The 13,756-nt window shown below is 39.6% G+C and overlaps 1 protein-coding gene across 3 annotated transcripts in view; it reads left to right on the top strand.

The window, feature by feature from the left end:
- plppr5b (phospholipid phosphatase related 5b) overlaps positions 1–13,756 on the top strand; it is an 89,943-nt gene that overhangs the window by 25,947 nt on the left and 50,240 nt on the right. The gene's annotated exons all lie outside the window — the stretch shown is intronic.

Here is a 13,756-nt window from a genome sequence, read left to right on the forward strand (position 1 = left end):
TTTGCTTAATGTGAGCAAATAATAGCGGTGATCTTGTAGGACATTGATGACTGATATTATTTTCTTCGTGGCAAATGTAATGCAGAAATGAAAAAGGTTCAATTCAAAATGTCATACACACAAGGACCCTCCATAACCATCATGAGATCACATGTGAAACCTGCTGCACCTGTTTAGTCTCAGATGTTATTAGCTGCCAGTCCAGACTAAAGATTAGCCAGCATTATTTTCCTGATTTGATTGGTTTCATCAATAATTGCTTGTAGATCTTTATTGACTTTTTCATGCTCTTTGCTCTATGATATAAATGATGAGATCTGATTCAAAACACCATATAGAGACTGAATTGAGTTCTCATTGTGAAATATATGAGATCAGATATGAAACTTTACTATTTATATATCTGTGCTGACGTCATTTTTAATGTAACTGTCAATCTGAAGGATTATTAGCTGCAGTCTGAGAGGAAATGTTGATCCTGAGTAATTCCTAGCATGTTTGTTTATTCATTCATTCTTATTTTTCTAGCTTATGTAACAGTCACTTGATCTTTTGCAGATATAAAAATATGGCTTCTGCACCTTCAGTGATAAGTGCAGTAATCCATGTAGGACTGTCTGTACACCTCTGTGTCTGTTTCAGCTGTCTGTCCACACACACACACACACACACACACACACACACACACACACACACACAGCATAGCAGAGCATAGTCTCAGAGCAGCTATATGTTACATTTAAGCAGATGTAGTACAGCTGTACTCATCTCCGCTGCACCAGCCGTTTGTCTTCAATGGCAGTCTTCATATTATTTTTTGAGAGGTGTAGATTGAAAGACCTTTCAGCAGGCAAAGAGGATCTGATGAAAAGACGCATTTGGGCTGTACTATAGGAAGTGTATGATGTATTATTCTGGAGTATTCTAGTATTTGACAGTGATTGGTTTAAAATGTGAAAAGGTTTTACTAACTTGTAATTATAACTTGTTGATTTTCATGAAACAGAAAAATGACAGAGTGGGCAATGACATCACAGGGTGGGCAAAAATGTGTTGACAGTAGTAGATTTATTAACCACTGTCTGAAAAAAGGTGAGCATTACAAAAGAACATTAGGACCATTCATAAGCTTTTGGCATCACTACTGAAATATCTTCAAATCATTGACAGAATGGACAGATCTTGTGTCCAACAGCAGAACGCTAATGACTGGTCAGTCACAAATGAAGACATGCCCTAGAACACACACTGCCTCATGTTTAGTTTTACTCTAAACAAGATTACCATTAAGCATCAAGCAAAGACTTGACTTAATGGTCAAGACCATAAATCTCATTAGGAAGATCAAGTGACAAGTGAGCTCATTTTCTCATGGTCTTCTGCCCAGAGAGACCTGTAGAGTCACTCCCTTCAGGTTTAAGGCTTTACATATTTGCTTGATTGGGTTTGAATCTTCTACATTGCTGTAAATTGGTCTTCCACATACTTCCAAATGGATGGCTTGGTCTGTCGAGCCATCTATGCCTACACCTGTTCAGTGTTAGTGGTCCTGGCTTCAGGCAACAATATCTCAGGATCTATTAAGGATAAAACTCCGGAATTTTCACTTTTATTTCATCGTGTCATTAATTTAGAATCTGAAATATTGCAGAAGTAGATCAAACAATCTCTAACCAAGAGAGAACTGAAGTACAACCCCCCCCAAAAAACAAAAACAAAACAGTTTAAAAAAATGAAACACTGAAATGACAAAAAAAAGGGTTATTTTCATTGAGCTTTCAGAACAGTTTGATCAATCTTTGAGCACACACAAACCAAAAATGATTGATAGTTTTATATTCTGAACCATATGTGGCTGTTGGTCCTGATATTATAAACAAAGCATAGAAAATAGTTTTTATCATGAAATGCTTGGTCATAATAATAATAAAACATTTTCAGCGAGCTTTCCTAACTGAGCAGGTATGACAAATGGTACCAAAAAACAATACACTGAGTGAACCTGTCTATACTTGATTATTATTTGAGGAGATTTTTTGACGTAAACTTTTATGCAGATACTATAAATATGCATGTACTCAAACTTTACCTTTCTGCACATCCAGCTTATGTCATTAGTCCTGACAGCCCAGTGGAACACAGCAGAGGGTTTGATCCTGTCAAACAGTTTCTGCAGTTTAATTAATAAAAAAAAAAACTTTGTTCACTTTTAAATACAGAATGGACAATCACTGTTTAAACTAGGGCTGAGACTTTAACATGTTAATTTTGATTAATTACAGAAAAAACAATGCATTTAATCACACCTTTCTCAGTTCCCAAATTTCTGGCACACCAGTAGCACTGATGAACACTCCAGCCCAATAGGTGGCGCTAATGAGCCTAAAGTCTGTTTGCCAGCAAAGAAGATACACAGGACCCACTGAGTGAATCAGTGCAGAAGAAAGCTTGGTGAACAGTGAAGGAAGACAAGACCGCGTTGAGCTTGTTGGACGGAAAGTTTTCTTTTAAAAAACTTCCCAGTGTCAGCTTGAATAAGAGCCTGGTTGTGTGTAAATTGTGCATCAGCTGCCTGCTGATGATCACATGAATGTGATCCTACTACACATCCACCACTGAGGACTTATCAGAACTTATTGGAAATGATACAAGGAACAATTGACTAAATTGTGGGGGTGTTTCTGAGTCTCATTAATTCCCGCCGCCTGCTACATATTTAGGTCATGAAATTCGGTATCCGTACATAAAGTGCACGTGCATAACACACGCCTGTGCTCAGCACAAGGTCATTTTGTTTGTGGGTACATCTGTATTAAATGGACACATTCTATGTTGCCGTGATTTCTGATGATCAATAACTAATAAACAAATGCTGCATTTGTAAAATATGCTGCATTTCTGACAATGCCACATGGGGGAATGAGCAGCCTTGGTGGAGTACTGAGCTCTCTGAGTGCTTTCCTTGTTTGAACATATGTTTGATCCACTCAACAGATAAAAAAACAATGCCCCATTTCGTCAGTCTGACTACCAGACCTCACTGTCAGCAGGTTTCACATGACTGTTTTCTACTGAAGCCATATGTCTGCCTTTCTGTCTGTGCACAGAAGGACACATCCTGAAAGCTCTGATAGCAATTGTTGCTCAGTCATAGCATTAAGACATCACTTGAATAGGAGTGTGATTTGTTGATTTAGACACAGTTGGCTGCTTGGATGGCTCAGTGCCTCTTTCAGAATTGGAGAGTTTTATTAATCTAGGTCAGTCATGCAGACTCTCCCAGCAGCCAGAGGGAGTCCAAGCAGCTCTGTTCCACTCAGCATTGCTTTTTAAAGTCATTCCTCACTTTTCCACAAAGTCCAACAATGTTGTCTTCTAATGCCATCTTTCCAATGGTTTAAATGTCTGTGCGGTTTCAGCTCCAGTATAAATTGCATTCATAGAGGATATTACTCCATCTCATGATTTCATGTTCAGGATCAAAGTGAAGAGTTCCTGTATGGAGTGAGTTAGAAAGTGGGGTGGTAGATGTACCTGTACTGTGACGCTGGAGTATGCATTCATACTTGCCGTGCATAGATAGTTCCAGATCAACTCTTAGTTAAGATCAACTCTTAATATGTTCCTTGTTTGATTTATAAGTCCTTCATACATTCAGTTCTTGCAGAGATAAGTGCATCAGTGGTTTAATGTGCATTTCAAATATCTATATTCATTGGTGCTGCAAGAATCATTACAACTGTTAAAGATCTGCATACTCTTACTTTAGCAAGCTACTGAAATCAGGCATTTGGTTTCTCAACAAGAAAAGCACTCAGAGAGCACAGTAATCCATCTGAAATGCAGAAATCACTTGTCAGTTGTCCTAGCACATAGTGGTGGGTTGAATGTCTGTGGTTTCAAACCATGCCAGTTTGTTTGCATAGAAGTGCAAGTGAGACACAGGATGATTTTTCCATCAGAGAATAGGACACTTTAATGTTTGTCAAAGCTCTGGTTACCACTGCTAGGTGTCATGTTACACATTTTGCTCTTAGACAGATTTGCTCTGATGCCTGATGGAGTCGGACAGAATTATTCACAAAGAAACATGTCCAAAGATAGTCCATGATGGTTTTAGTTAGATCCACTCATCTTTTTTTCCCTTCTAGACTACAGAAAAAGAGTTTTTTGTATTATCAAGAGCACCCTTTGGAATATGTTATTGACAATATATTGTCTAAAGCATTTCATTAATGCCTTCTGTACTGTAGCCGATAATTTATTGGATGTCAGATGTGCTATACTACTATATCACATCATGTGGTTGCATGACCACAGTCCATGGCTTTCCTGGAAACTCCCTGTGTGCTAATGGCATTTTATATTCTCAAGTGGAAAACATAAAAATGGAAAATTAGAATATTGAGTCTACATATATGCATTCATCCATTATCTATATACCACTTAATCCTCATTGGGGCGTTGGGGTCTATCTAAGCTGACTTAGGGTGAAGGTAGGGGACACCTGGACAGGTAACAGTCTATCACAGGGCTACACTTCAGTCATTACACTACAGACAATTTAGAGTTACCAATTAACCTCAGCTTGTTTTTGGACTGTGGGAGGAAGCCAGAAAATCCGGAGGAAACCCACACATGTACAGGGAGAACATGCAGACTCTATGCAGAAAGATCCCAGGCCAAGATGTGAATCGGGGATCTTCGAACAGCAAGGCGATGATGCTAACCACCAAGCCACTGTGCAGCCCTAATGAGTGTACATGAACAGTTAAATGAAACAATGATTTTGAAGTTATGAAACAACGGATAATCAAAGTTTTAAACCCATTTTTGACTCATTTGGAAGGAGCGATTTGAACAAAAACTAGAAAGCGTTACACTAACCTCATCTCCACTCTTGCATTATATTTCTTTGTGCTCATTAAACAGCTTTAGCAGCTTCTAGAAAAAAAAAAAACAATGTCAAAATAAATACATCTCTAACTAGTCCCATTCTCCACAATGTGAGTGGTGCACAAGATAAGAGAGTTTTCATAAATTTATTCAACTTGACTGTCAAAACAAACCAACCAACCAACAAACAAGCAAAGAAAAAACATTGAAATGTATTACAGCACTTTTTCTCCCACAGTTAGAGTAAACTTTTTTCTGTCTGAGAATGAAAGTGCTACAAGGATGAATGTGCATCAGTCCAGCAGACAATTTGGCAGAAAGCTGCAGCCTGCAGCAACCAGCCACTCAGAGGAAAGTCCATCTCAAAACTCTGTGAAAAGTTTTCAGAGCACAACTAGGCACACTGTACACTTCACTCTTAGCCATATTTTTTCGGGTTTTGGTGAAGGCATGAAAAGGGGGGGAGTCATGGGGAAGGCTGGGGGAAAAAAGTATTAAAAAATTTTTACATTTCAAATAGCAAAAATGACAAGTATCTTTGATACATGAAAATGAGTGCAGTAGTAAAAGTTGTAGGTACAACAGGTGTTGTACAGATAATTTATATACATTTGTGTGATTTAAATGGAGCTTTTACTCTGAAAGGTAAACGGTCAGGTCACTCCAGTCGTCTTCGGTAACCTGACGTGTGGACCTCCCACCCACAGAATGGAAAACCAAACCGCAGTGCACCTTTTGTTCCCTCTCTAATAGGAAGACCAATTGTCAGCCCAACCGGTTATTGACACCGGTATTTGACATTTTTAAATTATTGGTATCATTGTTTTTGCTGGCTGATTGTCACAACAACAAAAAAAGAATGGCTCTGATGCAGCTAGCTATCTCTAGATTACCCTTAACTGATATAGACATCCACCCTAAAATAATCATAATAGTTTATCCCTACACTTTTACTTCAACTTTCTTCCATTACCGGTTCTTCTCTTGCCCAGAGATGCATTGAACTGGTCTCCTCCAGCAGGGACTCCAGAGCCTCTCTGGATTAGCAGGAACACACCGCTAACTGAGTGTAAGTGAGTTTATCACACATAAATAAGCTCATTCAAACATTGGATCAATAAGTGGATGTCTTCCTGTTATTCCATTTGGCTGGCTTTGCCATACATCCTAACTTCTTCCAAAAAAAGCAGCGATTTTGTAATTCTTTGGAGCAATACAGGTTTTGTTTCGGCATCCTAATTTGCCCTGGCTTCATCTGTCTGTTGTGGGTGGTTGCTTTGTGGTGCTGGTCGTATGTTCTTCCCGATTGAATTGACACCCTGTGCATTTGTGAATTATTGCATTAGGAATCATTCTTAGGTTTTCAAGTGCAATTTCTTTTAGTACAGTCACAGCCATAATACTAAACAATCCTAAAAAAAAAAAAACATTAAAGTTTAAATTGATTCCATAAAAATATGTAACACATTTTGAGTATTGGTTCATTTTGATACCAATGATCCACTAATAAAGGTCGTGCTTTTACTAAAAGACACAATTTTTGTTGCCGTGCTTCGTGTCTATAACAGCCAGCACATTTGAAAGACAAAAATGGCTTAAACAAGGAACTTAATGCAGGAAACACACCTGAAGATACAGATTCTCAGCCAGTGTGTACAGCTGCTGCCAGATAGCCAGGAAGTACAGATGCAGTCCATCAGCAGTTGGATACACTCTGCAGAAATACAGATGAACCAACAGCTTGGAAGACAAACCAAGATCTGGGCATCCAAGGGTTTCTTCAGCAAGAAATGGCCGCATCCTGATCTGCATGTGCAGAGAAAACTACCAAATGACATCACAGGAGCTTCAGCAGCAGTGGTCAAACCAAACTGGTATCCAGTGTTCCACCTGCACTGTACATGGCTGACTTTTAGATCATGGCTTAAGGTCCTACAAGGCTGTCAAGAAGCCCCTGATCAATGAGAGACAGAGGTTAGCCTGGCACTGTTGAGCCCAAGCATGCAAGAACTGGACAGCCAGGAACTGGAAGAAGATTCTGTGGGCAGATGAGTCCAGTTTCAGGCTTTATCTTCCTCCTGCTAATGTGTGGGTACACAGAAGGCCAGGAGAAGCATTATCTCCAGCATGTACGGTACCTACTGTCAAGCATTGTGGAGGCAGCATCATGGTTTGGGGATGCATGAGTGCTGCTGGTGTTGGTCATCTCACATTGAACTCTGCCAAGTATTGGCCATTCTCCAAACCCACATGCTCCCTTCTGCACGTGAACTGTTCTGTCGAGGTCAAAACTAGATGTTTCTACTAGATAAGGCTTCGTGAACACATCCAGGACCAGTAGAACTTGGCTGCAGGAGCTCAGTATCCAGGTCTTAGAGTGGCCAGATCAATCCCAGGACATGAGCCCCATTGAAAATCTGTGGTGGATTATCAAAAGGTCTGTTTCAAAGTGTAAACCTAAGAATTTAGAAGAATTAAAAGCAGTGATTCAAAAACAATGGGACCAGATTACCCCTCAACAGTGTGAAAGGCTGCTGGGGAACATGCCAGCCAGGATTAGAGCTGTACTGCTGCTAATGGCAGGACTACTAAATATTAATTTGATGATGTGATGGTTTATTTATTTTTTGTTCAGTTTTGAACACATTGTGTTATTTGTTGATTTTGATATCGACAATGTTGAGAATAAACCAAAAAAAATTTAATTTGTATTTGTTTGTGTCTGTCTACTGCAGCCACACCTTCTGAAACACAAAAAAGATTTTTCCACAAATTTTTCATGATAATATTTGAGATTTTGTAAAATTTTAAGAGTGTTCAAAAACTTTTTTCCACCACTGTTTATCACCTTGGACTACTAAGGCCAGATGGTTCATCTATCCCTCTGTAACAGAAAACGTCAAAAAAAAGATAAAAGCCTCTCCTGTTTTCCCAGTAGTCTTTATTTATCTACATGTCTTCTCTAGTTTACATGCCAGACACCGTCTGGTCCAACATGGTGCCACTGCAAACCCAACTAACTTGCAAACTGAGGCATATTGAAACATTCAGCATTATCATGAAAAGTGTGTCTATAGGCAGACACAATAAGCAACATAGCCTTTCTCAAATGTAGTTCAGTGTCAGTGATTTTTCCTGTTGGCTACACTCTGCCTTGAAGTACTGATGAAGACCGATTAGTGTCCTTCTGTAGACTGGTGTGAAATCAAATAAGTGTGAATGTGAAGGAGAGGAACAGAGGAAGAGTGTGAGAGGAGTGAACAAGTAAGCAGTGCAGGTCACCCTGGCCCTATCGTCATGACTAATAAGAACAGAAAGAGAGAGGGAGAGAGGGCAGGGAGATAGTTAAGAGACTAAACAAGCAGCACATTGTCACTGTGGCCCTGTCAGCTCGTGTTATAGCCGATGAGAAAGTGGGACAAATGGCCTGTGGCTGTCACATTGCTGCTCAGGCTTTCTGGAAATCAAGTGGTCCTTCAGCTACTTCTTGCCATTTTCAGTCATATTACAGGCAATACACCGTGGTTTGTAAAGCATATGACCGGAGTAGTGAATTCCCGATACTAATGCAAAATCCTTCAGAAAGTGACCCGATAATGACAATAGTGCATGTTCCATGTTGTAAAGTACTGCATACTACTGACTAATGTAGTATGTGTAGCATCTCCCTCTACTTTCAAAGTTTTGGAGAATTTAAAAATATGGATTTTGAGGATTTATTCAGAGATGAACATTTACCATAGTAATACCTGTCTGACTACTGGAAGGAACCAGATCCATCTAGAACTTTATACTCGCAAATACAGCGTGAGTTTAAGCTGCTTCTCCTGGTTCTGCTGTTGCTATCGTCAGACTGGGTGCCTTGTTCAAGAAGAATGGGACCAGATTACTGGCTGACTGACAGTATTTTTATTCTAACTTTAATGCACATACTGGTTTGGTCATATTGTGAAGTAAGTTACAGAAAATACATTGAAATGGATCTCATTTCTCCTGTGTCATTTCACTCTTTCAGTACCAAAACTCACAATGATGAGGGGAACCTTAACAGTGAAATGTAAACGGCAGGCTGCATCTCAGAGAGTCCCGTCCAATGAGGGGCCACGATCCAAACCAGGTTGCACTCAGGTGTGACTTTCAGTGGCCTGGTGGTATTTCTTGGTCTCATTGTCCTTTTGTTATTTTTCCAGCCTTTACTTTTACATGTCGGCCTCTCTCTTTGTTCAGAGAGCGATGGTAAGGCCCAACAAGGTTGAGATCTGGGGAGTTTGGAAGTGAATGCCTTGGCTTCTTTTTTGTTGTGTTCTTAAAGTGCTTCCTGGGCAGTTTTTTCAGTGAGGCAGGGTGCATTGCCCTGCTGCTGGAGGCTGCTGCCTTTGGAGGACGCTGTTCCAGTGAAGGGTGGGGGGTGCTTGGCCTGCTGCAGTGTTAAGTTGGATGGTCGTGGCAAATTAACAGCCACATGAATGCCAAGACACAAGGTTTCCTAGCAGAACATTGCATTGTAATGACATGATTAATGAGTATGAAACCCTGGAAAAATCATTTGGTAGTCATGGCAACAGATATGTATGTACATCACCATTGGGGATTAGGGATCCTCTCTGGAAGCGAAAAGCAGCAAAAACAGAGATGTGTTGAAATAGTGTGTTTTGTCAGTTCCTCATTAAAAAATGAGTGAAACCATAGCAACAGCACAGTAAGTTAAGTTATCCCTGGAATAAAATAGCAGTAGATGTCTGTCCCTTTTCTACCTGTTCTTAAGTGTGTGTTACTGTATAACAAGTGCAGCCTAGAGAAGATACACTCTAGGCTCAGTAATGTGTAGTCTCCATATTTGAATGTCGACAAATTTTCAATGAATGGTTTCATTGGATGTTATCCTTTCAGTGGACCTGGCATTTTAACATCTCCTGGGTTTTTTTGGTTTATCTGTGACCACAACATAAAATGGACCTGCAACAAAAAACAACAATTTATTTATTCAGACCAGCTGAAGTACAGATAATAGCACACCAATGGAACCAGTGAACTGATTCACAAAGGTCATAGATATAAAAAGCTATTTTTATAGCTGCTGTTTTCTATTAGTAATGCTTCCTTTCGTTTGCTAAGGGCCACTTTCACAAAGAGAATTTAGACTGCTTTGTGATGTTTGAAAAGTCTTTACTTTGCTCTTAGATTAGCCCAGTGTTTCTCAAATGTGGGGCGTGAGTGACTGGGAGGAAGAGGTCTGTCTATGTGTAACTAATTAGCTGAACTATTGTTTTAATGTCTATTTTTTTTTGCAGCGCACAAACTGCGCAGGGCCATTGTGGAAGTACGGACTCCCAAGAATGGGAGAACGCATCGTAAATGTGCAATTGGAACACCAGCGTACTTGATAACGTCACCACCTCAGCTCATTTACTCTGATTATTTTTACCAGGGGTATCAAACAAACGGCCGGCGGGCCAAAACCGGCCGCCAGATGGTCCATTTCGGCCCGCGGGACGACTTTACAAAGGATAGAAATTACAGAGAAGACAGTAACTGTAAATTGTAAATTTGTAAAACTGAAAATTTTAAATAATTTCCAGATCTTGACAAGTTGTTTTGATCATAAAGTAAAATACTAGCTTGTTCAGTTCCAGATAGCTGTGACTGAATGTTTTGTGCCTCTGTAGATACACTGTGATCTGTCAGCTACAATGCACACGTATAAATGATCAACTGAGACATAATACTGTTGAAATTGAACTTATTTTTCTGAAGAAATTTCAGGGTGATCATAATGTTTTGTAAAAAGATAATTCATTAAATGTGAGCAATTTCAGAACATACATTTTTGAACTAAAAGTGAAAAGTTTTTGTTATGCATCGGTTATTATGCTGTGATTTTTACTGGTGCGGCCACTGACCATCAAATTGGGCTTTATGTGGCCCCTGGACTAAAATAAGTTTGACACCCCTGAGCTTTACTGCGAAAAACAACAAAATGGAATCAGATAAAATAACACAGCCCTGCATATTCACGATTTAATATAAAAACTGTACATCTAACAATAATTTGCCTTTATTTGTCATAAACAGATTACAGAACTGTGAAATGTTGCTTTTTGCTTAACCCAATCAGGGTCAGAGTGCAGGATCAGCCATAGTACAGCACCCTGGAGCAGGAAGGGTTCAAGGCCTTGTCAAGGGCCTGACAGTGGCTGCATCATCGGGGTATGAGCCACTGACCTTCTGATCTGTAGTCCATATATATATATATATATATATATATATATATATATATATATATATATATATATATATATATATATATATATGAGAAACTTATTTTAATTTTAAAAAGTTTGTCACCTTATCCCCAGAACAACCACATGACAAAAAAAAGAGGAAAACCATGGATAATTTGAAATATTCAATATATATTCAACATGAATATAATATATTATTCATATTCAGTAGTAGACATTTCTGTATGGCCAAACAGACTCTCCTGATTGGGCAGAGGCAGAAGACAGTCACTATCCAGGATGACAACTTTGTCAGGCTGAACTGTCAACAGACACTTGTTCAGTAGAATTTGGATCACCCCTTTCAAACCAAGAATTCTTATAAAACCTGTGTTTTCCAGTGCTGTCTGACTTGCACTACACCTTTTAACACCAGTCTGGTCACCTATAATCCACACAGTCCTTGTTCACAGATTGCATGTGTGGGTCACACAGTGTGTCGTGTTGTTGTCTGCTCTGAGGTTGGGCACTTCACTCAACTGATACATGTTTACCTGTCTCTTAAAAGTGTATTTGTGTTGCATTCATATATTTAAGGATGACCTTGAACTAGGTCATCTAAATGACAAATCAAAGACAGCTATGAAGATATATTCTATGCCCTACTGAATATAAAATACCAAGAATAGGCTCAGTTTGGATCACCAATGAAAACGAGGCAATTTGACCCAAATGCTGACTTCATGCAAATGTAGCCCTGACCCAGGAGAGTAATACAAGGTGTCCCTCTCACGTTGTGCTGGGGGAACCCATCCAACTCAGTACTTGTTAAGTTTTGTACTGGAATAAATGTTGACAGTGAAATCTGATTTTAGGATGACAAACACATCCAGAAACAGTCAGGACAGACAGGGAGGTGGGAGTAAGGAAATATACACAAAACACATATTGGGATACATGCATCACAAGACTAACATAGATGATATAGGTGACATAGGTGATGGCCTGCTGAATGTCTGTATACTGGCTATACAATGCTGGTCTTCCTTTTGTTCAGCTGGTTTCATTGTACTGGGACTGAGATTTTAATGAGCTGTTTGAATGTTGGCAATGACCCTATAATGACATGACTCAGAGAAACCTTAAACATCCAGCAGTCAGAGTAATACAAAGGGTTGATCCATGCTTCACTGGTGTACGCCTTTTGATGTTATTGTAATAGAATACAACACAAATGGATGTCGCAAAGTGCAGTCATTTTCTACACTCCCTTCATTGAAACCATATCACATGTCATCTCAGGGCAAATAAGGTCTAGAAATGCAGGTGTTAAAGAGAGAAACCCAAGAGTTCTCCAATGCAGCTCTTGGTGATGGGGAAGAAAAAGAAGTGAGCAGCAACAAGCCATAAACAGTGAGCAGGTTGGTGAGACCAGCGACTGCAGATCAGAAACATGCAGCTCTGGAGCTGCAGATACCTGTAAAGGGGGTCAGAGAGTGAGAGAACAGAGATGACCAAACACAAACTGGGAAAAAGAAGACACAAAGTTAATGACGTGCAATAGTAGCATATAAGTGCTATAAGAGTAAAGGAAAGAAGAGTAGAAGAGAAGTGTTCAGTGCATCATGAGAACTGCCCTGGCAGCCTGGACCTGTAGCAGCATGATGGATTTAGCTGGCTTTGGCTCTGTTCTTATGGCTCTGTTCCGGTAGAGAGCTGTATGAATATGGCCTGCTGACACAACCTCATACATGTGCAGCGAGTACAGCATGTATCTCTTTATTTTAAAGGCATGCTAAGTCCACTATTCCTGCAACTTGGCAGGTAAAGCATGAAGCTGTCTTTATCATTCGGCTGATAAATCAGTTTGTTTCCTAGTATCAGACAGAGGTGGTTTGACACAAACGATGCCGTTTAACTGATTTTGTTGCACACAGTCACATAAAACAGAACACTGCATGAAAATTGTTGAACACAACCACAGGTAACATTAGCTTGATCAGTCGTTTATTCCACAAAAATATCAAGAGATGTAGTGTAATATTTTCTCTGGAACTTTGAAGCTAGGATTTCCCCCTGCAGCAGAAGTAACTTTTTACTTAATTGTTCCTCAGTCTCTGAAATCATCTTGCTAAAATGTTTGACCACTCTTCCATGTACATTTCCTTCGGCTGCAAGATGTTTGCAGGTTTTCTTGGAGGTACTGCTTATTTCAAACCTCTTTCAACATTTCAGTGGGCTTCTTGACAAGGTCAGTCCGTTATCCCCCATTTCTCTGTTTTCGAAGAAACCTCTTGTTGGATTTGCTAGAGTTCTTACACCCAGAGTACTCACAAAAGTTTGTTCTCCCCAGAAAAAGCAAAGCTCAAAGACTGAATATGCAATATAATGAATTTATTCAATAATCAATAATATTTCCCCCTTTTACTTTGAGCCCCTGAACATGGGTCGCTCCCTTAACCCATTGAGCTGTCCGTTAGTTCTGCTGCTATTGGTTTAGGGTTTCCCATGATGCACTGGGCTCCTCTGCTCTACTGCTCTGCTTTTCTGTTCTCTGTTTATAACAGAGGTCCGTACCTTACTATGCTAAGCGTTGTGAGATGGCATATGCTGTGAATCTGCGCTATATAAATAAAATT

Source organism: Amphiprion ocellaris, chromosome 22 (assembly GCF_022539595.1).
Source record: "Amphiprion ocellaris isolate individual 3 ecotype Okinawa chromosome 22, ASM2253959v1, whole genome shotgun sequence".
NCBI lineage: Eukaryota > Metazoa > Chordata > Actinopteri > Pomacentridae > Amphiprion > Amphiprion ocellaris.